We start from the raw sequence: 27,140 nt of genomic DNA, 5'->3' as shown, positions 1-27,140 counted from the left end.
GGTTAGGGCAGAGGTCTCAGGGCCATGTGATGGTCTGTGGAACACCAGCTCTGAACCCGAGCTCTGCCACTTACTCCAGGCCTCAGTTTCCTCATCTGTAAAGCAGGGATGAGGACATCCAGCTCACGTGGTTGTCTGGAGGTGACACGAGAAGGTGAAGGTGAAATGAGATAGAAGGGCTAAAGCAGGCGGTGCAAAGAATTGGGCCGCCTCCATGAGGCATGAGCTTCCTTTCACTTCTGTTCGGTGCTACAATCAGATCCTGGTTCACAGGAATTGCTCTATAGATACCTGTTGAATGAAAGAATTAATAAATGAATGCGATGGTGGCTCAGTGAATGCCAGTTCCTTCCCTAGTCAAGGCCTAGGCCAGCCACCTCAGGCGGGGAAGCTAAGACCTAGAGAGGGGAAGGGACTTGTCTAAGGTGGTGTGGCAAGTTAGCGTGTGAGCTGAACCCTGGACGGAGGCTCTGCTGCCATCAGCCACGCGAGGAAGGGTGTCTGTGGGAGGATCTGGGTCCTCCTCTGTGGCACGTGCTTGCGTGCCTGTGTGTGTGTGTGCCTGTGTGAGTGTGCATGTAAGCAAGTGTGTGTGTGTGTGTGTGTGTGTGTGTGTGTGTGTGTGTCTGGGAAGCCAGGAGACTCGATTCCCTCCTTTCTGGGGTTCTTCCCTCCTGCAGGGAGGCCTGTCGTGGGCGGCTGTTCTGCATGGCCTCTGCACACCTCACCTATTTAATGGGATTTTTGTGCAGCCTGAACTCCCTGCAGGGAGGTGTTCTCATTCTGGACGTAAGCCCTGTCTGTAACGATGCCATCACAGCTTTGAAGAGAGCCCAGGCCGGCTGCTTCAATATGGGATGGAGACGGGAGCAGAATATTGGAAGAGGTGGGAGGTGGTGTTGGTATCACATCGCCCTCTGCGTCCCAGGGCTGGGAGGGGCAGCTTTCTCCTCCCTCCTGCAGAAATGCCCCAAGCCAGGGACGCCACCCGGGACACCGGCTTGGCATCCAAAGAGTGTTGAAGTCGGTGGCTCTGCTCTGCTCCAGCCCTTCTCAAAGCATGGCCCAAGGAACAGCAGCGACAGCAGCAACTGGCAGCTGGTTAGAAATGCAGACTCTGGGCCCCACCTCAGACCCACAGCGTCCAAATCCCTGGAGGTGGGACCCAGGAATCTGCATTTTACAAGCATCCTCCTTGATGCTTATAAAAGTTTAAAAATCCCTGCTTTACACACTTGCTCAACAAAAATATGACCTCCAGCAAGGCTGGGACTAAAAGAGGGTGGGTGTTTCCTGGTTAGACTTAGAAACTTATTGAAACTGTTCGGTTGTCTGTTCGGTTGTCTGTTTGTTGGTCTCTCCATCCGTCCATCAGCCCATTTTTTATCTGGTAGACATTCAGTTGCACCTAGAAGTTGAAATGCGCAAGGTTGCCCCCACCCTGCCCCCTCCAGCTTGCAGTGAAGCTATGCTGTGAGACTGAGGAAGTGGGCTTCTGTCGCCTTGATTCTCCAGGTGGTCCAGTGCTTCTGCGGGGCAGTTGCTTGTTTGAATCTGAGCCTACTGAAGCCACCCTAATGCAAAGTGTACAAGAGGGAAGGGGGCGGACACGACTTTTATTTGGCATCTATCCTGCGCTGGGCATTTCACCCTCCCAAACTCCCTTCCCCCTGGGTAGTATTATTCTCATTTTACAGAGGAGGAAACTGAGGCTCAGAGAGGTGAAGGGACTTAACTAAGGCTGCAGAACCTGAGATATGATAGAGTCAGAATGTGAACCCAGTTCCTCCTGCCACCAGAAGCTGGGCCCTTTCTTCTGTTCCATGTTGCCAGGATCTTGGAGGACCTGAGAATCAACAGCTAGAAGCTGAAGGGCAGTCTGATTTGGGATGTGCTTCTAACTGTCTGGAGGTCAGCCAGCTGCCTGTAAGGTAGCGAGCTCCTCGTCACTGGAGCTGTGCAAGCAGAGACCAGGAAATCTGGTGGCCATGGTGGTGGTCGTGTGTGCGTGTGTGTATGTGTGTGTATATAGGGCAGGATTGAGACCGGGAACTTTGAGGGCCTTCTGTCCTTCTAGGGAGGCCTGCTCAGGCCTGCTCTGGGGTCAACGTCCCCATGGATGGAGGCTCTGCCGCCAGCTGCTCATTATCCGTGACTCCTCTAAGGGGACCCTGCCAGATCCCAACAGGAAACCTGTCGAGAAAGCTGTAATTAGAGCCGGGAGCCACAGGCCCGAGAGGTGCCTGCTGGAGCTTCCAGTGCAGACACGCTACCCTGGTGAAGTCCCTGGGCAAGAACCCCGTGAGTCAGGCACTCAGATCCTCTCCCTGCATGTGACAACCCCCGCCCCCACCCACCCAATTCTCCCTGGAAGGAGACCAGTGTTCCCTGGGAGCCTACTTGGTGTCTGGGTTTCACATATGTTCTCTCTTCCATTCCTCCCCAGAAACCTGGAAGCGAGGCAGCGTTCACCATGATGCAGTGAGGAGCCCAAGGCCCTGAGAGGTCATATGACTCACTCAAGGTCGTCCTGCCGTAGCAGAGATGCGATGAAGCCCTGCCTTTGTGAGTACCTGGTCTAACCTTGTCATCATTCTGGGGGAGGCTTAGAGTCAAAGGTGGGCTGCAAGAGCCCAGTAGCACAGGTAGAGGAGGCCTAGATGGTCCTGGCTGGGTCCTGGGTCCGTCCCGACTGAATGTGACTTCCTTCAGCTTCTGTGAATCTGCCACAGAGGCGTGGGTCCCTGCCATGCTCCCCTATCAGGCTGCTGGGCCACCTATGGCGACTGTGGTGGTTTAAAAACATGGCCACAAATTCTTCAACACTCCTCCTATTGAGAAATAACCTCTGTGTCCCCTCCCCTTTAGTCTGGGCAGATTTGTGACTGCTTCACTCCACAGAGAACGGCAGAAGTGATGCTAAGTCAGTAAAGACCATGCAGCTTTCCTTTTGTTCACTGGAGCTCATTTGCTCCTGGAGCCCTGAGCCACCATGTAAGAAATAAGAATCATTGACCTGAGGCTGCCATGTTGTGAGGAAGCCCGAGTCACATGGACAGTCCGTGTCTAGGTGCCCTGGTTAACAGTCCCAGCTGAGCCCAGCCATCTAGCCTCTCCAGCTGTTTGCGTTTTCCCAGCTGAGGCGTCAGACATCATGGAGCAGCGACCAATCATCCCTGCTATGCTCTGTCTGAACCCCTGGCCCATAGAATTGGAAGCAGGGTAAATTGTTTTGTGCCATGTTTTCGGGTGATTTGTTATGCAGCGATAGATAACCAGTACAGCTATGCCAGCTGGGACGTACCATGCAGTCATCTCAGAGGTCCCAACCAGACCATCTTTTCCTCATGGCCCCTGAGCAGCTGGCTGGGCTCACACTCTGCATGCAAATCATTGCTCCAAGGGAAGGGTACAGGATTGGTGGGGCGGGGGGGCTCTGTATCTCCTGGGGGTTGCATCTGCTCAGCTTCCTCCGCCCACTCCTTTCTCAGAAATAAGTTCCCAAATCCGGATCTGCCTCAGGCCCTCTTGTGTGTGATTAAGAGTCCTGATCCCCACTTTACCTCTTCTTAGCTCTGATGTCTTGGGCAAGCTACTTAACTCAGTTTCTTTAGTCTGTAAGATGGGGGTGACGATGACATCCGTCAGAGGGTTATCGTCAGCAGTGCCGTGCACGTAGCACGCTGATTGGTGTGGCTCATTATTACCCCTGAAGTCACCCTCTTCCTGGGCCCTTGTGCCATCTCCAGGTGCACAGGACTTTACAGTTTACAAGGTACCCTCTAGTTCCCCCGGCAACCCTGTGGGGCAGGTCAGTATTATCGCCATTGAACAGATGAGAAAACTGCAAATCTCGGATGTGGCTCGTGTCCATGGCCTCAGATATAGGCCCTTTGTCCTCCTCTTGTCGAGCTTCTTCTGGAATTTTCCTCTTTGTTCCCCCCTAGGGATCCTGGCTGACTTGCCTGGTCTCCTCTTTACTTTTGCTCTCTCCTGCCTCTGGACTTATGGACTTCTCAGCCTGTGTGGCTTTGGATAACTTCCCCTTTCTGTGTCTCAGTTTCCCCCTCCATAAGATGAGGGAGTTGGGCTGGCTGATGTCGAAGGCCACTTTCAGCTCTAAAACAATTAAGTTTGTTTTCCTATCCAGGAGTGGCTTGTTCTCAGGACTGCATGCTGCTTCTCTCCAAGCTGAGTCTGTCTTGGCTGTGAACCAACCAAGAGGGCCTGATATCCATGGTTCCTGGGCAGCAGGGCCAAGCTCTGAGAATGGGGGAAGGGGCAGCACCCACGAGTTGGAAGGACCCAGAGAGGATGCTGGGGCATTTGTTCCCAGCTTGGCCACACTTGTAGTTCTGCCTGAGATTGATCCTGACAGTGGCTGGGTGAGGGACCCAACCCAACCAGGCCTGGCCTCTGGGGCCCCTCCTAAGGCTGTTCTCAGTGGCGTCTCTGGGCAATGATGGGTTCTTTGGCATGCTGATTTCTGGTGGTCTAGCCATTGCTTCTTCACCTGCCAGGTATTTCCCAGGCCCGCCTCAGGCCTCACTTCCTCCAGGCAGTCTTCCCTGATGTGCAGCATTAGGCCTTTTCTCTGTCCTCCCATAGTGACCTGGGCTTCCCATCAGGACCCTTGTTGAATTGTGGTCTGTAACTGCCTGTTCACTTACAGATTCTCCTCCAAGACCTTGAGCCCTAGTAGGCCAGGGTTCATGTCTGTCCTGCTCACCTCTGCTTCTCTAATGCCCTGTACAATGCTGGCACTACTTAGGTGCTCAGTAAGTATAGGTGGCGTGAAAGAATTTTAGATCAATAAATAAATAGCAACCAATGCTATTAGCAGTAATAGCAATAATGCTCCCTGCTTAAAATATCCCAGCCTCATCTGCCAGTACCTTAAGCTAGGCCAGGGGAGGATGTCTTCCATAGCATATTAGTTTGGTCCCTGTAGGACTACTTCTCTTGAATTGTCTCTTTGTATGATGTCACTCCCCAGAAAACATCTCCATGAGATTTGTTTCGTGTCTATTCATAGAATTTTATCATGAAGACTGCCAGGAAATATTCCTGCTCTATAATCAGAAGCAGTTATGATTTTCCTAAATACCAGGCTTTATTTATATATTTATATTTTATTTCATGGAATCGTGTAACTGAGCAGGTTTCTCCTTTTGCAGTTGCTACCAGGAAGCTCAGATCGACAATCTGGATCCTTTGAAACAACATTTAGAACTTTGTAGTCCTCATTTCTGAACCAGTCATATTTCTGTCTCATTTAATGTCCTTTCCTCTGTTTTGCCTCTGTACTTTCTTATCAATTTCTAATTTATGTTTTATTGCAGTACTTTAGGTAGCCTTGTAAATCCCTTATGGGTTTGTGTATGTTTTAAATCATTTTTCTTGGAACAAGGCAAGATATAACCAAGTGCATACACATGGTACTTCTGAGCACATTGATCCCAGATTGACCCGGGACTCAGTTACAGGCTGAAGAGTGCTGGTGCTGGATCTGCTCTCGGCCACACAGGCCTGTCTCCCTCCAGGCTCTGGCCACGCGGACTCCTGGCAGCCTGGTCCACGTTCTGTGGGCTGTGGTCTGCCAGGCCTTGTATGGGGTGGATGTCCCCTGACAAGAACAGGGCTTCTTCCTGAGCAGGTGGCCTCACTGCCCTGCTGCTGCTTCCTGACCAGCCTCATCTCTGTGGTTCCTCACCCCCTGCCTCATCCCCCTTCTGTGATGATGCTTAATACTGCTCCCGAGAAACTGCCTTGGCTGCCTTCACAGCTAAGACTCGACCTTGTCCCTTGGATGTAGCCTGATTCCAGTTGCCACGGGCAATCACACTCACCATCAGTCAGGCCAGGGCGACTGACCTCCAGACCATGAGAACACACCCTGGACAGCTTGAGTCAGCACCAGTGGGGGGGGAGCTAATAGTAAATAGGTGTAAAGTTAAGTGTTATCATTTTATCTTTGGAGATGAACATTTACCCCCAGAGGTAGCAAAGGAGGGTAGTATGAACCTGTTTGACAAATGGAGAAACTGAGGTTCAAAAGGTTGTGATTTTCCCAAGGTCACACAGGAAGTCAAAGGACCAGAGGGCTTTGCCTTCCAGACTGGGGCTGGGTCCACTCTACCTCCTTTCATCGCCGAGGTAGGGGCCTGAGTGTCCAGTGGAGATTGGGCTGAGGGGGTCTCCAATCACTCACTCCCTGGCAAGGAGACCCCTCTGAGGGTCACAGTCCTCTGAGAACCCCATTCCCAGCCAGAGCCATCAATTGCCGACAGGGCGTAGGGCCTGCGACGTTCCCTTCATTTCCTCCGCAGAGCTGCCTGGTTGTGGAGATTCAGCCCACGGGATCTGACGATCTGCCTGCTGGGTGCAGAAATGAGGAAGGGGAGGTGGGAGGAGGTGTGTGGGGTGTTGAGGCCTCTGCCTCCGGAAGCTTCATTTTGGTCTCTGCTAGAATTCAGAGCCCGGCCGTCTGATCGAGTGAGGCTGCCACACGTTTTCCCTAGAGCCGTACCCTCTATCCTTTTGACGAGGCTGTAGTGTTCAGAGCTGGGCATTTTGGAAGTAGGGGAGCCAGGGAATTGTAAGTCTCCTATATGGACATCAAGACAGCTGGTGTGGGCCTTCCTTCTCTGAGTGACTGCAAACAGGTCCCTTGACTCTGAGGGTCTGAGTTTTGTCATATGTGAAATGGGATCTGGAGTCTTTGCCCACCTCTCTCTCAGTGGTGTTGTGATAACCAGAACCTATTTGTTCTAGAATGTTTCCCCACCTCACATCTGAGATGCTGTGCAGAAACAGTTCCCCAGGGGACTCTGTGTACCTCCTTGCCGCCCACTCGCGTTGCTGGAGGAAACAAAACCCCTGCAAAAAACAAAAGACATCAGCGCATCAGAATGCATGGAGTGGATGGTGGTGTTTGGATTCTCTTCCGTATAAGAGCTGTATTCATGCAACGAGAATTTGTTAAGGTTTTGTTCAGTTTACAAATATTTGTCGAGTTCCTGCTTCGTGCTCAGCCCTCTGCTCTATGTTGGAGCTGAAGAGGTGATAAAGCACTCTGGGGGTGGGCATGTGGGGAGAGCCGGACCTGGCTCTGAGTCCTGGCTCTGGCCCCCACCTCCTCGGTGACCTTGGGCAAGTCACTTCACCTCTCTGAGCTTGTCCCCTCTGTGAGCTGGAGATAATGCTAGCCACCTTCCTCATAATGTTGCAAGGATCAAGTGAGGAAATGCGATGTTCTTGTTAGCAGTGACTGAAACACCAAGTGTGGTTATTGTTTTATCGGGAGTGTTGGGAAGACATGGGTCCTGCTCCCGTGGCAGCATGGTTAGGGAAGTTATTAGTTATGGTAATGGGAGATTTGGGCCGGGGGGAGCGGACATAAGATGCTGTGGACGCACAGGGGAGCCGGGAGGATTTGTGGCCTTGGTGATGATTTCCTAGCAAGCAGCTGTGAGCCCTGCCCAGGACTGCAGATGGAAGGCACACATGGGATTTAGAACAGACCCTTCTACATTCCTGGGGAGACAAATCTTGTGTATGCTAGCTCTCTTACTCAGATGCTGCCCTCAAATTATCCTGTTGGCATTTTCAGGAAAATTACAACCATGTGCATCTTGGAACAGGGTTCAGGGGAGGGGGAGGGTGCTAGTGGTGGTGGGTGTCTTAGTTGGGCTGGCTGCTATAACGAATACCACACACTGGTGGCTTAAACAGCAAACATCTATTTCTCACAGTTCTAGAGGCTGGAAGGCCAAGATCAGGGTGCTGGCTGATTCCGTGTCTGGTGAGAGCCAGCTGCCTATTTTGCTCTGTCCACACATGGCAGAGACCATTTCTCTAGTGCTTCCTCTTATAAGGGCACTAATTTCATCAAGAGGGTTCCACCCTCATGACCTAATTCTCTTTCAAAGGCCTTACCTCCAACTACCATCACTTTGGGGGTTAAGGCTTCAACATATGATGTTTAGGGGGACACAAACATGCAGCCCATGGCAGAGGGTTCATTCTTTGAAGGTGTCATGGTACTGGTAGTGTTGACTGTGTGGTGAGGAGAGAGTTCCAGGTGAGGGGAGGGCAAGGGGTGTGCAGGTGCCTGGTGTGTGTAGGGCAGAGTGAGGAGGCCTGTCCCTGCAGGCCCTCGTGCCACCTGTTTCTTTCCCCTGCCAAGTCAGAGTGCAGCGGGTCCACTGGTCAAGGACGGAGTGCCCAGGTAGTGGGGGTGCTCTGGTTCTCTGGCAGCGTGGGCAGGGCTGAGTCGGAATGGGGCGTTGGGAACACAGGTTTGAGACGCAAAAGGCTACTGAGGCAGCTGGGGCAATTCTTCAGGTTAGTGGAACTAACTTTTGCTCTAAGAATGGGTTTTCAGATTCTGCCAGGTTGGATGGGTCCTCAAAGCCCTGCCCTATGTGAGGCATCTGTGCTGCTGGGTTTTCTCCATTTCCCCCTCACATTCCTTTTCCACCCTTCTCCTCCCTGTTCTGTGCTCTGGGAACATGGTCCCTATGGACCAAAGCAAACAATTGACATAACTAACTACTCCAAACATTGTGGCCTAAAACACCCACCATTTGATTATGTTCATTGATTCCGTTAGTTGGGAATTTGGAAAGTACACGGTAGGGACAGCTTGTCTCCACCCCCACAGTGTCTGGGACCTCGGGCTGGAAGCCTCTAAGGCTGGGGATAGAGTTATCTGAAATCTGAAGACTCACTCACTCACCTGTGTGACAGTTGATACTAACTGTGGCCCAGGACCTCCGATGTGGTAGTCCACAGAAAAATCTGTGTGTGGCCTCTCCACGTGGCTGCTTGGGCTTCCTCACAGCACGGTGGCTCACTTCAAAGCGTGAGCATCCCAAAGAGAACCAGGTGGAAGCCTAACAGATATCCCATAGTGTCACTTCCGCTGTAATCACAGCTGTGCCCAGATTCATGGAGCGTTAAAGTCCTACTATAAGAAGAGTGTGTGCGAGGGGAGCTATTGAAGCAGCCATTTGGAAAATGGTATCTGCCTCGGGATACATCAGCAGGAGATCAGATTCGTTGATTCACTTACTCTCTGGTTCCATCCACAAACATTCCGGAGCTTCCTCCCGGCTGGACCGTGGGTCAGTGATGACTGTGTTCCTCTAGCAAACGCCACAGCTCCTCTTGGTCTGTCTTCTCCTTCATGGCAGCTCCCAACCTACCGGCGTTTCTGGAATCATTCTAGGGGTGGCAGCAGCTCCCACTGTCGCTAACCCTGGGGTGCTTCACCAGTCCTTCACGCTTTCCTTTAACCCTGCTTACACTTTTAAGAAGCCCCTTCATTAAACTCTCTTCAGTCACCCTCTTGAGTGGTCATTTCTGCCAGAACTGTCACCGATGCACCGTATGTCATAGCAGGAAGCGGAGGCTCAGAACGCCTCCCACAGTGAGTGCCAGGAGGGCCGGACTTGAGCCCTGAACTCCTGTCCTTTCCCAGGCACCTCTAGTGATGTGTAGTAAGGGAGAGCTCGTCTAAGCAGCAGGGCCAGACGAGCCCTGGAGCCCCGTTCCGCTGGGACCCTCGAGCACCCCACCTTTGCCTGCTGGGCTCAGCTCGAGGCCTGGTGTAGCCTTGTTTGTGGCATCCCCAGGCTGGGGGAGTCCCCAGGCCCCGCGAAGCCCCTGGTCCTCCCTGGGTCAGCTAGTAACAGAGGGCCCAGCAGTGTGAGAGACGTGTTCTCCCAGCCGCTCGCAGGCACTGGGGCGTCAGGGCCAGGAAGGAAATTGTGTCACAGCTGGACACCCAAGCCAGGGAAGAGAAGGGGCTTGCCCGTGGTTACAGGGCGAGAATTCCCAGCCTGGTGCCAGCCTTGCACACCCTCCAGTCTAGGTCCCTAGAGTTTTGAAAGAGCTTTCATTCCTCACTAGATGAGTGATATCAGCAGCGTTGTTGATGATGATGATGTTGACGATGTTGACGATGGTGATGGTGACAGCAAGCTTGCTGAGTAATTCCCACGAGCCGGGCACTTGACCTACATCATCTCATTTAAACTTCCTCCTTTTTAAGAGGACACGACATTTCTGGGGCCCCTCCTCTCAGGACTGTGCAAGTTCAGTGGCTCCTGGGGTGAGCTCCTCTCTCACTGCTGTGCCCCTGCTCACAACATCTCTGTAAAGCAGGTCGTGTCTCAAACGATGGCATCACACTGCAGGGCAAAGTGACTTGCTCCGGGTCTCACGATTAGTAGGAGGCAGAGCTGGGATTTGAACCAGGTTCTGTCTGACTCTAAGCCCATGTTTTCATTATGTCCTTCCCACCCAGGAATGAACAGACCTGAACGGATCAGGTGACTTGCCTCGGGCCACAGTGGTGTGGGGACAGGGATGCCCTTGAGCCCAGGTCTTCTTTCTCATCAATGCCTTCGTGTGATCGAGAGTCTGAATTTTCTCTTGGCAGTCCTACTGGTGCCACCTCGGGCTGGGGGGCAGTTAAAGGAAGATGAGGGGTGCAGGGCAATACCATGAAGGTGTCAGTTCCTTGAGGACAGGACTCTTCTGTCTTAGTCACACCCCAACTCCCCAGCTCAGAGCCTGGGTACAGCCTAGGGTACTGACACTGGGGCAGCTTGTTGACTGAATCAGTGAAAGAATGAATGAGTGAATGAGTGAGCCCTGAAGAGGAGAGGTGACCCAGTTAGGAGGCCAGCGACTAAAGGTCCTGGGGGCAGATGACTGCCTTTCACCTGAATGGCTTCCTGTTTATTTATTCTGGGGAAAATAATAAAAATACCAATCTGACAATGAAGCAAGGCTGTGTGCTAATTCTATTCCCAGATCAAATCACAGTGCGGGGAATACGTTATCATCGGCGTGCTTACCTTGGGGGAACAGAGACAGAGAGTTTTATTAAATGAGACAATCTCCCTAAAAGGAAGCCTTACATTAGACTTTGGGCCTTAAATAATATTAGTGTCAAGAGCTGACAGACATTTTGCATGTGATACTGGGGAGCAAACCGTCTTGGAGTGCGTGGCTTTAGTGGGAGTCACTGGACTGGAGCGACCAAGCAGTGGCAGGTGAAGCATCTCCCGGGCCCAGTGGCCACTAGAAAAGCAGTTCAGGCCCCACTTTTCTCTCAGGCCAGCAGGTGCCTCCTTCCTGGTGACGTGGCAGTGGGACCCTCTGCAGCCCCACAGGGAGAGGGTTGTGCATTCCTGTCTGGGCACAATGACTCTGAAACTCAGCAGGCCCCAAATGGAGGCAAACGATTGTTTCCCAGCTGGGATTCCCACTCCCCTCCCTGAAAACATGCCCAGGCTGCCCTGGGACGTTGCACCTGCTCTTTTTGCACCTGTTGCCCTGCCTCATCTCTCCCTCCCTGGGTCTCTGTCTTTCGTAGAGACCTAGAGCTGACACCACTCAGCAGTTTAGAGCATGGAGCCATGAAGATTAGGGAGGACTGCGTTCAAATCCTGCTTCACCAACCCTCTGACCTTGGGCATATGACTTCATTTCTTTGGATGTCAGTTTTCTTGTCTATAAAATGGATTAACTAGTTGTGGCCTCATAGGCTTGTTCTGAGGACTAAATGCATTCATCTGTGGACAGCTCCTGGGATGGCGCCTGGTATACAGGAAGTGCCCCATTCATGTTCTCTTTATTCCTGTCCCTGACCTATCTCTCCTTCTCCTAATGCATCAACCACACACCCACCCCCGAAAAAAGGACGACAGGCTGCTGGAGAGCAAAATTCTCCAACCCATTATGGGAAAAGAGTATCTCATGGAGACCTTCCTCTGTCCAGATGATAGATCCGTGTGTTCCCAGAGGTCACCCAGTCCAGCCCCTCCTGTTACACAGATGGGGAAACGGAGGCTCCAAATGGGAGCCTCAAACGGGCAGCAAGCTGGCTACCGACGTGGGAGTTGACTCAGTCTGTAGACGACAGTCCTGGGATCTGCCTGGGGCACACAGATTTCCCGACCCGCAGGCCAGTACACCTGGAGTTCAGTGCCTACCTCTCCTTTTTCTCTCAACTGTGGGATAATTTATAGAGTTATAGTAAAAATAATAGCTCCCATTTTCCAGAGACCTAAGTGTGCTGGGCCCCATGGTGAATTTGACATGATGGACTGTGCTGTGTAACCAGTGAGGGCTTATTCCCAGTTGCAGAGGAGTAAACTGAGGCTCAGAGTGGCTACTTGACCGGTCCAAACCGTAGAGCTGCTAAGAGGTGGAGCCAGTGCTAGAAACTCAGGTGGTCTGACTCTGGGGCTGGCTCTGGTACATTGAAGCCCGCTTCCTCTTCCTGGTTCCCGAGTCAGAAAGGACGATGGTTTTATCTGTTAGAAACTAGACAAGTTTATCTTTCTCCAGAGTATATTGCGTGCACATCCCCCCTTCCAGGGGATGCTTCTAGGCATTACACAAAGCAACAGTTCATCATCAGATAAGTTTGGGAACTGCTGGGTTAAACAAAGTTAAACAGATTTCCTTTCCTAACGTTACTTTATTTAAATAATTAATTTAATTCCAAAAGAAATCATACTCACTATGATCAGTGGGAAGTATAGAGTGCTATAACGCAGTTGCCAATAGCCACCACCCTCTGTAATTCTCACTTCCCAGGGCAGGCAATGCTAACGGCCTGGGCTGTGTCTTTACATGTCTCTCTCGGTGCCCATAAAACACATGCACACACACACGCACATACGTAGGCTGTTTAAGAACCTAGTCTTGTTTCCTCCTGAAAGCCTTGTCTGTGCCTTTAACTTGCAATGAGCTCTTGATCTCCAAGACCAGCTATACTGCATAACTTTTCTAAGTACTGGGCCCTTTTCACCCCTGCAGAGCATCTTGGGGCAAGGCTCTGGGCCAGGCTGGACTAGATGACCTGATACTTGGGCCTCAGTGACTCACAGGCCAGTAGGGGAGGCTCTATGGGGTGGGTGGCTGGTTGGGTACTGGCTGCTGCCCTGGGAGTTGGCTCAGTCCACAGAAGCACTGGGCCTGGGTGGGTGAATGCCAGCACCAGGGGGCCTGGCCTTTGCAGCTACCCTGAGAATGCCATGGGCAGCTGCTGCCTGCAAGGAGCCGGGCCGGCTGGGTGAGAAGGGGCAGTGCATGTGTTTCTGCCTGTGTCCAAGGAGGAATGAGAGGCCCACTCAGCCACAGAGCCCTCTCCCACCCAGATCCTTCTGGCTTTAGGGTAGATGGACGCTTTGTCCTGGCTACCCTACTTGCCTGTGCTCCGGCAGGTTTATACTCTGCTCATCATCTTCACCCTGAGGCCCAGGTGATCAGGGACATGCCTGGGGTGACATAGAAATTTGGTGGTAGAGCCAGCCCACACCCTGGGGCGCCAGGATCCTCCATCCTTCTCCAGGTGACTTCAGGTGGGCCACCACTCTTCCTGGGGAGCCAGGCCCGGGTGCCTGAAGACCTTGGCTTGAGCGCTGGCTCTGCCACCCAAAATGCTGTCAGATGCTGAGGAAGCGCCTAACTTCTGGTCCAGGTCTCCATTTCCCAAGTTGGTGTGCCTTGGACCTTGGCCTTGTCTGGCCTACAAGTCCCTTTGAGAAGGAGCCTGGGCCTGCTCCCCAGAGCCAAGTGCCGATGTCCATACATGCAGAGCATCGTCTAGTGGGTGAGGGGGGTTCTCTTGCAACTCTAACACTCTGCTGTCATGGTTCATTTTTGAGGACCTGTTGGGTGCATGGTCCAGTGCTGGGTATGGGAGAGCGGCAGGGTGGAGGATGGGAGTGAATATGTACCCTCTGGGAACACTGGGTCTGGCTGAGTGATCAAGATGCAGCCACAGGACGCACACATCCGGGTGAAGATCAGAGGAGGCGAGAGTCCTGATGGCCTGCAACGAAGCAGCTCTGTGCCCATAGTGGTCAGGGAGGGCTCCCTGGAGGTGGCTGAGCCTTGAGGCATGGACAGGACGGTATTCTTGGTGAGGGGCATGGTGCATACAAAGGCATGGGGGTAGGAGAGGTCAGGTGTTAGGAGCCAGCTCTGGACGGCTTTGTTGGGAAGATGGCTCAGTGTGCCAACAGGGCCCCCCAGCGAGGGGCTGAAGGGCTTGGCCTTCACCTCCTCTGTTGGCACATCTCTGATGGCAAGAACCTGGCAGCGGCAGCCACCCACCTCCATGCTGCGGAGGGAAGCCCGCCCCTGTCCCCACAATAGACTCCCACAGGCCAGAGCCAGCTGAGGGATAAACATCTCTAATCGTTAATTACCATGCCTGGTGTGATTTTATGACTTTCCAGATAAATGCTCTCTGAGGGAGTGTCAGCCTTACAGACCTCCAGTTCAATGATCTGGGGTAATGATTGAAGGGGTGGGGCCCCAGAGGGCTGGAGGATGGGAGCAAAGCTGCGGGGAGCAGGGTGGGACCCCTCAGGAGTCAGGCCCAGCGTTTCTGGCCTCGCAGCGGCAGGGGCCGGCCCGAGCCTGAGCGTCAGGCTGGGGTAAGGCTGCCTGCTTCTTCCTGTCACTCTCCCAAGCTGCCCACCTGCTGGCTGCTTCCCATGACCCACAGCCCTGGCCAGGCGTCGTGGGACTTTATGGAGTTGGAGATCTGACAGTCCTTCCCGACATCTGTCTGCTACCTTAGCCTCGACTGTCCGATAGCCGCTCACCTCCTAGCTCTCACTCAAGCCCAGTGGCTCACTGGAAGTGTGCTCTCCCTTTCTCCGACACAGCCCCACCTGCCTGCTAGCCCACCTCTGCTAAGAAGCCCCCGCGCACTGGGGCCCTTGACTCCCGTTTTCCCTCCATCTTCCCTGAACCAGAGGCATTTCTTTCTTTCTTTCCTTCTTTTATTGGCCACGCTGCGCAGGCATGTGGGATCTTTGTTCCCCAACCAGGGATTGAACCCATGCCCTCTCCAGTGGAAGCTCGGAGTCTGCCAAGAGCATATCCAAACCCTCCCGAAGCCTGGCTTGCATTGGGCCTGTGGGGAGCCTGCCCCAGCGTTTACTACATCTGTCTTCCTTTTAGGGAGAAGGGCTGCCCCAGGGTAGAAAAGCCCTTCGCTGAGCCTGCTCTGCGCCATGTGCTACACACTGGGTGAGGCCCTTTCATGCTTTTGCATAAGGTCAAGATCAGGACCCTGGAACCAGACTACCTGGGCTCAACTCTCATTGCTGTCGCCCATGAGCTTGGTGACTTGGGTGAGTAACTCACCTTCTCTGTTTCTTAGCTTCCTCATCTGTAAATGGAGGTTACATTGGTTCCCACTTCATAGGTTTAGTGTGAGGATTAAAGGGAGTTCATCCGTGGAAAGTTATTCTTACTGTTTCAGCCCATAGACCGTGCTGCTAGTTTGCTGTTGTTAGTGTATTTTGTGACAAGAGGAAGAAAAGGGGCGCGGCCAAGGGTTTAGGTACAAGCTGGCTGCCTGCGTTTGATTCCTGGTGTGCAACTCAGAGTGGGACCTGTGAAAAGTCATTTCATTCTCTGGGCCTGAGTTTCCTCATCTATAAATGCTAATAATAATAGTAGTAGCTACCTCCTAGGATTCTGGTTCTGATTATATGAGTTCACGCCCATGAGATTGGTAGCAAAGTGCCTGGCGCGTAGCTGGCTCCCCATAAATGGGATTGTCACTCCTGTTTGACAGATGGGTAAGCAGCCTTGGTGAGGGGAAGGGACTTGCCCAAGAAGGTTGTTTAAACTCAGCTCCATCTGAGTCCAAAGCCAAGCCGTCCTCTTCCTTAGTTCCCTCTTCCTCCCATGGACAAGGGTCACGGTCAGGCCCTTTCGGGTCCCTGAAACCATCTCTTCTGGTGTTCATAGTTGGAAGACCTCCATCAGCCTCCTCCCGCCCAAGCACAACTTATTAGCTAATTGAACCTTGGTGAATTGAAGTCTCTGAGGGCACCCTTCCTCCAGGACGCAGGGCCAGTCAAGGCCACACCTCGGCAGGCACAGTGGGTCCCGGGCCAATCAATCCCCTTTATGACCAAGGTCACCGATTTTCTCCATCTTAGATCCCCCCTGCGGAAGCCCGGTGTGTCCACCAGCACCTGGTCAGGACGCCAGGTTCACCTCCTTCCCTTCTGATTTCATTCTGCTCCTGCCTGCCTGCCCGGCCACGTGGTGTTTGTCAAGCGCAGCGTCTGTCTCTTGCTGCCTCCCTGCCCTCCGCAGTGCTGACTGGGCAAGCAGGATCTGCAGCTCAGCGCTGCGGACATCACTCTCCCGTGATAAGGGCCAGCGAGCACCCTTGAACGGGGAGCGTGCCATTCTTCACTGGGCAGCAGGGTGGGCAACGCTGCCTCTCAGTGTGGGGGACTCAGCTAGCAGACAGTGGGGGGGGGCGCACAGCAGGCCTGGAGGCGGCAGATTTGGTTCCCTCGAGGTCTGAGCCTGGGGGTGTTGGAATAACAGAGGTTCCTGCTGCTGCCCTGGGAGAGAGAAGGTGTGTGATTTCAGCCACATGGCCTAGGTGCACCACGAGGCAGTGCTTAAGAGCAAGGACTATGGATGAGGCCAGCTTGTGCCCTCGACCAGCTGCCACCACGGCTAATGACCATTAGGTTGAATCTCATCACATATAGGTGCCAAATGTGAGGCTTTACAATTTACTCATTACTTTTTTTTTTGGCTGCTTTGGGTGTTCGTTGCTGCGCGTGGGTTTTCTCTAGTTGCGGTGAGTGGGGGCTACTCTTCATTGCACTGTGCGGGCTTCCCACTGCAGTGGCTTCTTTTGTTGCAGAGCATGGGCTCTAGGTGTGCGGGCTTCAGTAGTTGTGGCTCAGGGGCTTAGTTGCTCTGCGGCATGTGGGATCTTCCCGGACCAGGGCTCAAACCCGTGTCCCCTGCATGGGCAGACGGATTCTTAACCACGGCGCCACCAGGGAAGTCCTGCCCATTACTTTTTGACACTCCTGCCTTCAAAAGTGCAGCCTCATTCCCCTCTCCTTGAGCATGGGCTGGACTGTTACAGGCCAGTAACAGTCCTACTACAGGCCAGGGGCCAGGCTCCCCTCACCCAGGCCAGGCCAAGCAGTTTCCTAGAGCCACTCATTTGATCCTCAGACCCAGCAGTGGGGGAGCTACTACTGTTGACATCCCCTCTCAAGAATGAGGGAATAGGCACAGAGAGGTTAAGCAAATCACGTACAGCGTCTGTTGGTTAGTCACAAAGCTGGGTTTGAACGCCCTTCTTAGCCACCATGTTACCCCACCACAAGGATGCAGCTGCAAAGAGAGTCCTGGGCCAGCTGTCCAGACGCCTGGGTGTCCGTCCTGGTCCGTGCCCCGAGCCAGGCCCTCTCCTCTCTGGGTTGGGGAGATGGATGTAGTGTTCCCCGCAGGAGGCTGACTGTGTAGCTGAGAGGACCCCTGAATGAGAAAGAACCTGGTGACCTCGGCAGCTCAGAACCCACTGGGGGCTGGTGAAAGGCAGGAGGAGGAGGTTCCTGAGAGATGGGGGGTGGGGGGCGGTCCTCCTTCCTGAAGGAGGACAAGAGAAGCCGGGACTCAGGGCCAGGCAGGAATCAGGACGTGGGCACACAGGGGCTCTGGAAGCTGACCGAGGAATCCCTGGCTCAACTTTGCACACAGCGGAAATCTTTAACAAAATGCCAAGAAGATACTTTTTGAGCAGGACTGCATGGTTTATTTATTTAGGCCGCACCACTCCGCATGAGGGATCTTAGTTCCCTGACCAGAGATCGAACCCGTGCCCCCTGCAGTGGACGTGTGGAGTCTTAACCACTGAACTGCCAGGGAAGTCCCAGCACTGCTTAATTTACATAGTTTTCAGAGCCATCTCAGGGAATTCTCCTCACCTCACCCTGGGTGTGCTAGCTTGGTAGTGCCCCACCCTCATCCTAGTCCCCCAGACAAGATCCTGGAGGCCGCACTGGCCTCTTCCTGTCACCCAAGTACCTTCACGTTGTCAGCGACTGGGAGGTCCGTCCTCCTACCGCCCTTGCTTCTGCCTGCTTCCTTGCCACGCCACTGTCCCCGCCCTACTGCCAGCGCCACCTCTGGCCTGCTGGGTCACTGCCATCGTCTCCGGCTGCTTCTCTCCACCCAGGGACTTCTTCCCTTGAACTATTTCTCTACCTTTCAGACTGAGGGGTCTTCCTAAGGCACAACTGAGCTAATCTTCCTTCCGTGCTTATAATTCCTCAGTGGCTTCCATGGGCCTCAAGAGCAAGTCCGAATCCCTGAGCTTGTCTACTGGAGCTTTTAGTACCTGGCCGCTCTGGACACAAACGCTGAGCCGTGTCACTGAACTAGAAGACTCCTCTGACCAAGGGCCGAGGTGGCAATACAGGAGGCTTTCTGGAGGAAGTGACAACTAGGCTGGGGGCTAAAGGTGATTGACAGTCCATGCCATTGACTACACAGGAGAGGTGCTCCAGGACACCAGTGGCCGAGGACCTTCCTTGAGGCACCCTCCCACCCCCTCAGTCCCCTGTGCCTTTGGATTTCCGAGAGGAAGCAGAACTGTGGGGCTATGCCACCGGTCGTGCAGTGTGGACATTCTGGGAAATACCGCTGGCCACTGGGTTGGCGTCCACACAGGAAGGGGGATGCAGGGCTGGATTTGCTGAGCCCAGATAAGCAGCCCTGGAGCTCCCCAGAGCGGAAGCCCCCGTGCACGGGAACCTCATGTGTGCGGGTGATAGGCATGTTTGGAATGGGCAGGTATTGACTGAAACTGCCACACATGAACAGAAGACGAAATGGATGGTGGAGGGCTGGCCTTGGGGAGCCAGAGAGCATCCTGCAGGGTGGAGAAGGGACCGTGATTCTCTCCACAAGGTGTCCAAAGAGATCCCAGGATGGGTTCACAGCTGGAGGGGGGGTCACCATCTGCAAAGCAGAGCTGGGCAGGGGATATGCCATGCCTGGGAAGCTGGGGCACCTAAGCTTAGCATTTGTTCAGAAAATGTACCATTAATAATTTGAGATGAATCGATCCCTCTACACGGCAATTTGTCTCAAACCCAGTCCCCGACTCAAGGGGTGCCAAGAGCCCCAGGAAAGAACCAGACTTGACATCGATGAAGACGCTGCTGTCCCAGCCCTCCAGCTGTCAGTTGCTACTGATAAGTGATGCTGGGCAGCTGCTTCCCCTTTTGAGGACCTCCGTCTTCCCATGTGTGAAATGGGTATCAATAATAATCTTTCTGCCTTCTAAGACAGCTGGAGGATCTAATAGGATAATAGAGATAAGGTTACACAGGTATCTGGTGAGCTACGTACAACCATCATGAGTGTGGGAGATGAGAAGAAGGCTTGGTCTTGCCCTCACACATCTCATGGTCTGATAGGCAGGCAGATAAGTAGTCAGAGATAAGTAGTCGGACTAGAAAATCCCATGGGGAAGGTACTCCTATGGGGGCAGTTCAGGGGGCTCTGGGAGCATACAGCAGAAGCACCTCAACCAAGGAAGTCTTCCTGGAGGAGGTGACGTCTGAGCTGAGACCTGAAAGAAGGAAGGAGGAAGATGCAAGTGGGACGGGAGAGTGTTCAGGGTGGAGGTCAGGGGGAAGGGGGAAGGACGGCACCTGAATGGCTCTTGCTAGTTTAGCGTCTTTCAGTCATTGCTGTTTCTGGTAGGAGTCGGTGAGAGTCAGCACGTGACAAGTACCATGTGTCTATGCACAGTGGCGAGGAAAGGACTCTGGCCTGGAGGGCTTGGCTGTGCCCCAAATCTATATATTTTTTAATTGAAGTATAGTTAATTTACAATGTTGTGTCAGTTTCAAGCGTATAGCAAAGTGATTCAGTTATACATACAAACACACACACACACACACACACACACACACACACACACACACATATTCTTTTTCAGATTCTTTTCCATTATAGGTTATTACAAGATACTGAGTATAGTTCCCTGTCCTGTACAGTAGGTCCTTGTTGTTTACCTATTTTCTATATTGTAGTGTATATATGTTAATCCCAAACTCCTAATGTATCTCCCCCCCGCCTGTGCCCCCTGCCTCCGCTATCCCCTTTGGTAACCATAAGTTTGTTTTCTATGTCTGTGAGTCTATATCTGTTTTGCAAATAAGTTCATTTGTATCATTTTTTAGATTTCACATATTAGTGAGATCATGTGATGTTTGTTTTTCTCGGTCTGACTTACTTCACTTAATATGATAATCTCTAGGTCCATCCATGTTGCTACAAATGGCATTATTTCATTCTTTTTTATGGCCGAGTCATATTCCATTGTACATATGTACTATATCTTCTTTATCCATTCATCTGTCAATGGACGTTTAGGTTGTTTCTATGCTTTGGCTATTGTAAATAGTGCTGCTATAAACTTTGGAATGCGTGTATCTTTAAAAAAAATTTTTATAGGAGTATAGTTGATTCACAATGTTGTGTTAGTTTCAGGTGTACAGCGAAGTGAATCTGTTATACATATACATATATCCACCTTCTTTGGATTCTTTTCCCATATAGGCCATTACAGAGTATTGAGTAGCATTCCCTGTGCTACACAGTAGGTCCTTATTAGTTATCTATTTTATATATAGTAGTGTGTATGTGTCAATCCCAATCTTCCAATTTCTCCCCCCCCCTTATCCCCTGGTAACCGTAAGTTTATTTTCTACATCTGTAATTCTACTTTTGTTTTGTAGATAAGTTCATTTGTAGCCTTTTTTTAGATTCCACATATGAGCACTATCACATGATAGTTGTCTTTCTCTGTGTGACTCACTTCACTCAGTATGACAATCTCCGGGTCCATCCATGCTGCTGCAAATGGCATTGTTTTGTTCTTTTTCATGGCTGAGTAATATTCCGTGGTATATATGTACCGTATCTTCTTTAGCCATTCCTCTGTTGATGGACATTTAGGTTGCTTCCATGTCCTGGATATTGTAAATAGTGCTGCAGTGAACATTGGGGTGCATGTATCTTTTTGAAATATGGTTTTCTCTGGATATATGCCCAGGAGTGGGATTGCAGGATCATATGGTAGTTCTACTTTTAGTTTTTTAACGAGCCTCCATACTGTTCTCCATAGTGGCTGTACCCATTTACATTCCCACCAACAGTGTAGGAGGGCTCCCTTTTCTCCACACCCTCTCCAGCATTTATTATGTGTAGACTTTTTGAGGATGACCATTCTGACTGGTGTGAGGTGATACTTTACTGTAGTTTTGATTTGCATTTCTCTAATAATTAGTGATATTGTGCCCCAAATCTTAAATCAGATGCAATAATCAATCTTGGGAGGAATCCCAGAAATTAATACCACTATCAGAATGCAACGATGGAGGCCCACATCACATCCCCAGGCAATTTACCAATCTTATTCATGCAAACACCAAATGGAACTAGGATGATGGTGAATTACCACCTCTTCTGAGAAGTCTTCATGGACTTCCCCTGGGCTGAGTGAGTTACAGCGTCCTGGGGATATCCATGATACCCAACATGGGTTCCACAGTGGAGACATTTGTACGCCCTCGCGTGGGTTAGCTCAGGGACACTTGGGCCCTTCTGCCTGTCCTTCCATGCCTGGGGCAGAGTCACTGGTGGTCCTCAGTCAAAGCTGTTACCCTGAGCGACTGGTTGGCAGTTGTTTGTCTGTGGTAGCCTGGTGACAAGGTCTAGTGCCTTCCAATCTGCTCTGTGTCTAGAGCCTGGAAAGGTAAGCTCCCCAAAGTGGGGCGTTCAGAGACATTAGCCCACTCTGGGAAAATGAGAATTTCCACATGCAGATATTAGCTAATGGAGACCCTCATTACTTGTCATAGCTTTAATTTTAGGAGATGGTCGTGGTGCACATTAAGATGCTATTTTAGTGCCACACGAATTAGATACCTTTATTAGCCATCGGAGGTCAGAGAGGTAATGAAGTACTTGAGCTAGAAGGGAGAAATCACACTTCACCTTGAGTCTGGTCATTTCCCCCATGTTTCAGCTGCGTCAGCTCATCCGTCAGGCACTGCCCACGGCCTGATGGAGTCTCGAGCATCCTAGAACAGGGGTGGGCAGGCAGAGGGAGGGTCTGCATGGGTGGTCTGACCCGGGTGCACACTGGGGCCTGACTGGTGTGCACATTGTGCAGGAGTGTGGCATAGAAGAGTGTGTTAGCGTTTGCATTTAATCCTAAAATGTTCACCTTCTTTCATGTCTATTTATACTATATTCCTATTTACCAAGTTGGGAGGGGGCTTCTTTAAACAGTGCTTCATCGTTAATAAGTCAATGCCTGTTCTGTTTCTGGGATGTTCGTTTTGTGCATTAAAAAACTTCAAAATGGGGCTTCCCTGGTGGCGCAGTGGTTGAGAGTCCGCCTGCCGATGCGGGGGGTGCGGGTTCGTGACCTGGTCTGGGAGGATCCCACGTGCCGCGGAGTGGCTGGGCCCGTGAGCCATGGCCGCTGGGCCTGCGCGTCCGGAGCCTGTACTCTGCAATGGGAGAGGCCGCGGCAGTGAGAGGCCTGCGTACTGCAAAAAAAGAAAAACAACTTCAAAATGAAAAAAACCCAGCTCACCTGTGAGTGTACCTGTGTCTGTGTGTCTGGGCGTGAATGTGTGCATGTATGCGTGTGTGTGTGAAGAGTGAGTGGGTTTCCACGCATATGTATGTGTGTAGAGACCTTTTTAACTGAGCTGGAGGAAAGCGGACGGGCTGCCTGTGCAGGGGTGAGCTCCCCGTTGTGGGAAGTGCTTGTGAGGTGCCGCAGCCTTGGGGAACAGAGGCCCCCAGAGCTAGCCTGGGCAGCCGGTCTCTCTGGAGGGGCTCTTATAAGGGAGGTGGTGGATGGACTCAGCCTTGGGATCCCAGGATTCTGGATCTCTCTGGGCCCTGACTCCCATTCCTGGGAGACTTTAGACAGGAGACCTCCAGCTGCTTCCCAGGAAATGTGGTAGTTCCGTTCAGGCCCTCTCTGTAGGGCTCGTGTAGGGCTAGCAGGCCCTCAGCTAGCTCTGGGGTCCCCCGGCCCACTCTGGGGGCCTCTGTTCCCCCAGGCTGGGGCAATCAGACCTGCTCTAGGGTCTCTGCTCTCCTCCCTTGGGGCTGTTGGCTTGGCCAGTGATGCTTCTGGAATGCCCATGTAGTGCCCTTTGAGGCACCCCCTGTCCCCCAGCCTGCCCCTCTCTGATTTCCTCTTGGATGCCAGCTTTCCTGATAAGCCAGCAGATGTGAGGAGTCACCTCCACCCTTATAAGGACTCAGAAAGGCCTGAAGTCTATGACTCGCCTGGGGTTGGGTGGGGGGCAAGTGCACTCCCAGGGTGCCCTTTGGTGACATGGATCAAGAGCTCTTTCTGGCCACCCTGGGCTGTTGACCCCCACAGTCGCCCTGGCCCTCGTGGGCACAGCACGTTACAGTCTACCAAGGACTTTCTCCTCCTTTGCGCAAGAACCCTCAGAGTCCCAGCGGCAGCCGCTGCCCATTGGACAGATGAAGGGAGGGTGGCCAGCTGCTGAGCTGTGCGCAGTGAGCGAGGGACTGAGCTGGATCTGGTCTAGAGCCCCTGTGCCCCCCAGGTGGACCTGAACACCCCATTCCTCTCTCTCTGCTTCTCCTTCAGCCTCTGGGTGCTCCTCTGGGCAGAGGCAGAAGGGCCTGTGAGCTAAGTGGGCAGTGTGGAGGAGCAGGGAGACTGCCTCTTGGGAGAGCTTTGGAGTCGCCCCTTCAGACCTGGCCTGGGTTGGCAGGTCACTTCGTCTTTCTGGGCCTTCCTCCCTTCACCGGTAAAATCTCGTCAGAAGGAAACAAGAAGGGCCCAGATACGTTTCTGGAGCTTAGGAGGCGTGTCTCATAAAGCAGTTCTTGGCCCTTTCCTTCCCCTTAAAACCGAGTGCGTTGGCATAGGCTCGAGTCTGCTTAGCCAGGGAAGTAGGTGGGAGCCAGTGTGCCTGTGAGGATTCTGCCGTGGTCCTCCCCCTTGCCCCTCACTCTGTCACCTGGGGCCCGACTGTTCCCTTCCCATCTGGGCCCCATGGCAAGACCAGGCGGCCCCTATTGATCAGGGAGAGATGGAGGCTGGAGGAGCAAACCCGGTGGGAGGCTGAGCCTGGTGACTCAGAGCTCCCCTGCTGCCCGCCGTCTGAATTTCTACAGAGCTTAGAGGTCCAGTGAGGGCACTCATCACTTTCGGCTCTGGGCCCCATGTCCTATCTCCCTGCCTGGATGAGGGGCCATTTGATTCATTACTTTCTCTCCCCAGCCCCTGATGGATGCCTGACACATGGTGGCTGTTTGCAGAATAAACAAACAAAATCAATTCAGCAGCGAGTGAGGGTCTTGGGGACCTGCTGGAGTCAGTAAGTCCTGGCTGGGAACTTATCTAGCCCTCACGCCCTCAAGGAGATGAGGCAACTGAGTCCTGGGAGCAGAAGTCTCTGGGGCAGGGTGTGGACAGAGGACTCAGTGGGCCAGAAGAAGGCTGCCGGGGAAGGGCTCAGAGCTGGGAGCTCAGGGCCCCATGGGCGCGTGGCCTGGGCTTGAGGGTGCGGGAGAAGATGGAGAGCAGCTGCGCTGAGGCAGGGGAGGAGGAGGGAGGGGGTGGGGCAGGGCAGGTGTCTTCCAGGCTGAGAAGAAAGAACATATGGCAGCCCCGACGTGTAGCCACTTTCAGGACACAGTGGAGAGAGAGTTCATTAGATCCTGGAGCTGCCTAGGCCGTGGCATGGGGTGTGGGCAGAGACAGGACTAGAACCCCATCTGGCCAGGCTCCTTGTCCAGTGCTCATTTCGTGTGCACCCGACCCAAGTCCAAAGGCCTGGACAGCCAGGAGAGGCTGTGGCCAGATGCCTTTCTCCTGGCCTGTCTGCCCACTGCACTCAGGAACAGATGCTAAGTCTCCTCCAGGCCTGGGACCCGCTGAGGACGAGACCTGGTCTCCTGGACACAGCAAGTGGGCTTGCAGATGACCTCCGCCCCCAGGCCTCGCAGAGACACCCTACATCCCGGGGCTTTGTTTTCTCGGGGCGGCAGGGCCGAGGGGAGGAGGGAGGCATGGGCGGCCTCCACACGTGGTGGCAAACTTGGGCCATCGATTTGCATTTATTTCCTGCTCAGATGATCCAGCCTGGCTGCTGCGGGGGGTGGGGGTGAGGGGGCTGCTCTTTAGCATTTTAAGTTTGCAGATAATTGGAGGAAAATAACTTCAATAATGAAATCACTGCTGGATCACATTCTGGTACGTGACAAATCAATTCATTTATGATACCTTCTTTGTCACACTGAGCCATTCTGGCACTCAGTGGAAACCTCTTAAATTAATAAAACTGTTAAATCCATAAAATCCTCCGTTCTGAGTAGCACATCGCAGCACAAGTTTGAATCATTAAAGGAATAAAACTGATAAATGTTTTAAATGAGCTGGGGAGTGTCTGTGTCTGCAAAGAGGGGCTGGCTTTTAAGACAGATACAATATAATAGCATAAGCTCCAATGTTTCCTCCCTGTGTGTAATGGGGGAGGGGAGGGCGGGGGAGGCCATCTGCATATTCCAGTGGGTGGGGGCTGGTAGATACAGGCCTAGTCAGCATGGGGCAGGCTGCTTTAGTGGTGATTTGTGGGGCTTTAGCCTTTTAAAGGAAATATGATTTAATAGCAAAGAGAAAAATAGAAAGCCTTTATTGGATCCCGTTGAACCTGACTTAGCTCAACAGGGATTTTTCAAAATAGCTGTACTTGTCTGAAAGGGGAGGGATGGCAGTGCTCTCACATCGCACACTGACCAGGCAGCGGAGGCCTGGCGGACGGCGGGGAGGGGAAGGGGGGTTACAGACCTGTGGGCCCAGGTCAGGCTGAGTGGCCTCTCAGCTTGACTGCTTGGTGGCTGTGTGACCTTGGGCAGGCTGCTGCACTTCTCTGAGTAAACTGGGGATGGAGATGCTGATCTCATAGGGAGGAATGCATGAGCTGGTGCACGAGCCAGAGCTTTATCAACTGTAAAGTGCAAGGGGCTGGCCAATTAATGTTCATTTGAACACAACCCCAGCTGGTAAAGATTCCTGCACTTCTTACAGCACAGGGTTGGCTTCGATGTGCTGCGTGTGGGTGGAAGGATGTGGTCGTGCTGGAGTGCACTGTCAAGTTGTGTGCACATGACCTACATCATGTACCTTACAGCCGCGGACTTCATTTGTGCATGTTCTTGAAATTCGAGAGTTCCCACGTCACTCATTCGGGCTGGATGGGCTCGGGACCAAGCAGCAGGGAGCCCGGTACACAGGAAACAGCCAATGAAGGCTACTCCTCCCTCCACATCAGTCCAGTTAGGAAAACACCTATAGGAGTGTTCAGGGGGTGCTTCTGTGCCAGACACTGGGCAAGGGTGGGCAGTGGGAACCACAGCAAGTGAATGAGACCCTGCTTGGCGCTTTGGGACCCATGTGGTCTCTTCTCTTGTCCATTTGCCTTTCATGCCAATGAGACTGGAGGCTCCCTGAAGCCAAGCTCTGGGCCTCCTCCTTTCCTCCCCTCCTCCAGGCTCTTTTCCTATAAACTGAGGCTCCATATACTCTGGGTCGGATGGCGTGTTCAACCCCTATTCTAGAATGTAGGGGTCATCCAGTGTGACAGCTTTCAAACTTTATTTACCCAAAATAAGAAAAACTTTTTACGTTGCACCCCAGACACACATCTGTGTTACACATACATAATTGGAACGAAATTTTAGGCAACAATACTTAGGCTTAATGAATGTTTGGGATTCTATTCTATTCTATTCATTTCATTCATTCTATTCCATTCCATTCCATATTCCATTCTAAGTTTTTAAAGTGTTGTCTCAATCCATTAAATTACTTTTATGATCCACCAATGGTTGCGACCAGCAGTTTGAATACTTGTGATCTGGTCCATCTCCTCAGTTTTCTGACAAAGGACTTGTCAAAGGCTGCATGGAAATGACTAGCCCCACACCCACGGGCTGGGAGGTGCCCAAGGCCACAAGCTGCCCGGCCATCTGAACTTCATGCCCACTCCTCCCTCTGGCTCAACCTGAGCTCTGCTAGAGCCCTCCCCACTGGTCACCCCGTGCAGGACTCAGAGACTCCAGATGGAAAAGGGTGGGAGAGCTGTCACCAGTGGCCTTGGCTCACCTTTCTGAAAAGAGAGTGGGAGAGACAAGCCAGCTTACCTGCTCTCTCCACCCCACTACGATCAAAGGGGTCTGAGGGT

The 27,140-nt window shown here is 52.5% G+C and overlaps 1 long non-coding RNA gene across 1 annotated transcript in view; it reads left to right on the top strand.

The window, feature by feature from the left end:
- LOC132507564 (uncharacterized) overlaps positions 1–27,140 on the top strand; it is a 205,047-nt gene that overhangs the window by 17,383 nt on the left and 160,524 nt on the right. The window contains exon 2 of the long non-coding RNA XR_009536217.1: positions 2,447–2,565. This is a non-coding gene — a long non-coding RNA (uncharacterized LOC132507564). The remainder of the gene's footprint in view (positions 1–2,446; positions 2,566–27,140) is intronic.

Source organism: Lagenorhynchus albirostris, chromosome 16, assembly GCF_949774975.1.
Source record: "Lagenorhynchus albirostris chromosome 16, mLagAlb1.1, whole genome shotgun sequence".
Lineage (NCBI taxonomy): Eukaryota > Metazoa > Chordata > Mammalia > Artiodactyla > Delphinidae > Lagenorhynchus > Lagenorhynchus albirostris.
This window is presented reverse-complemented; position numbering and strand designations above follow the sequence as displayed.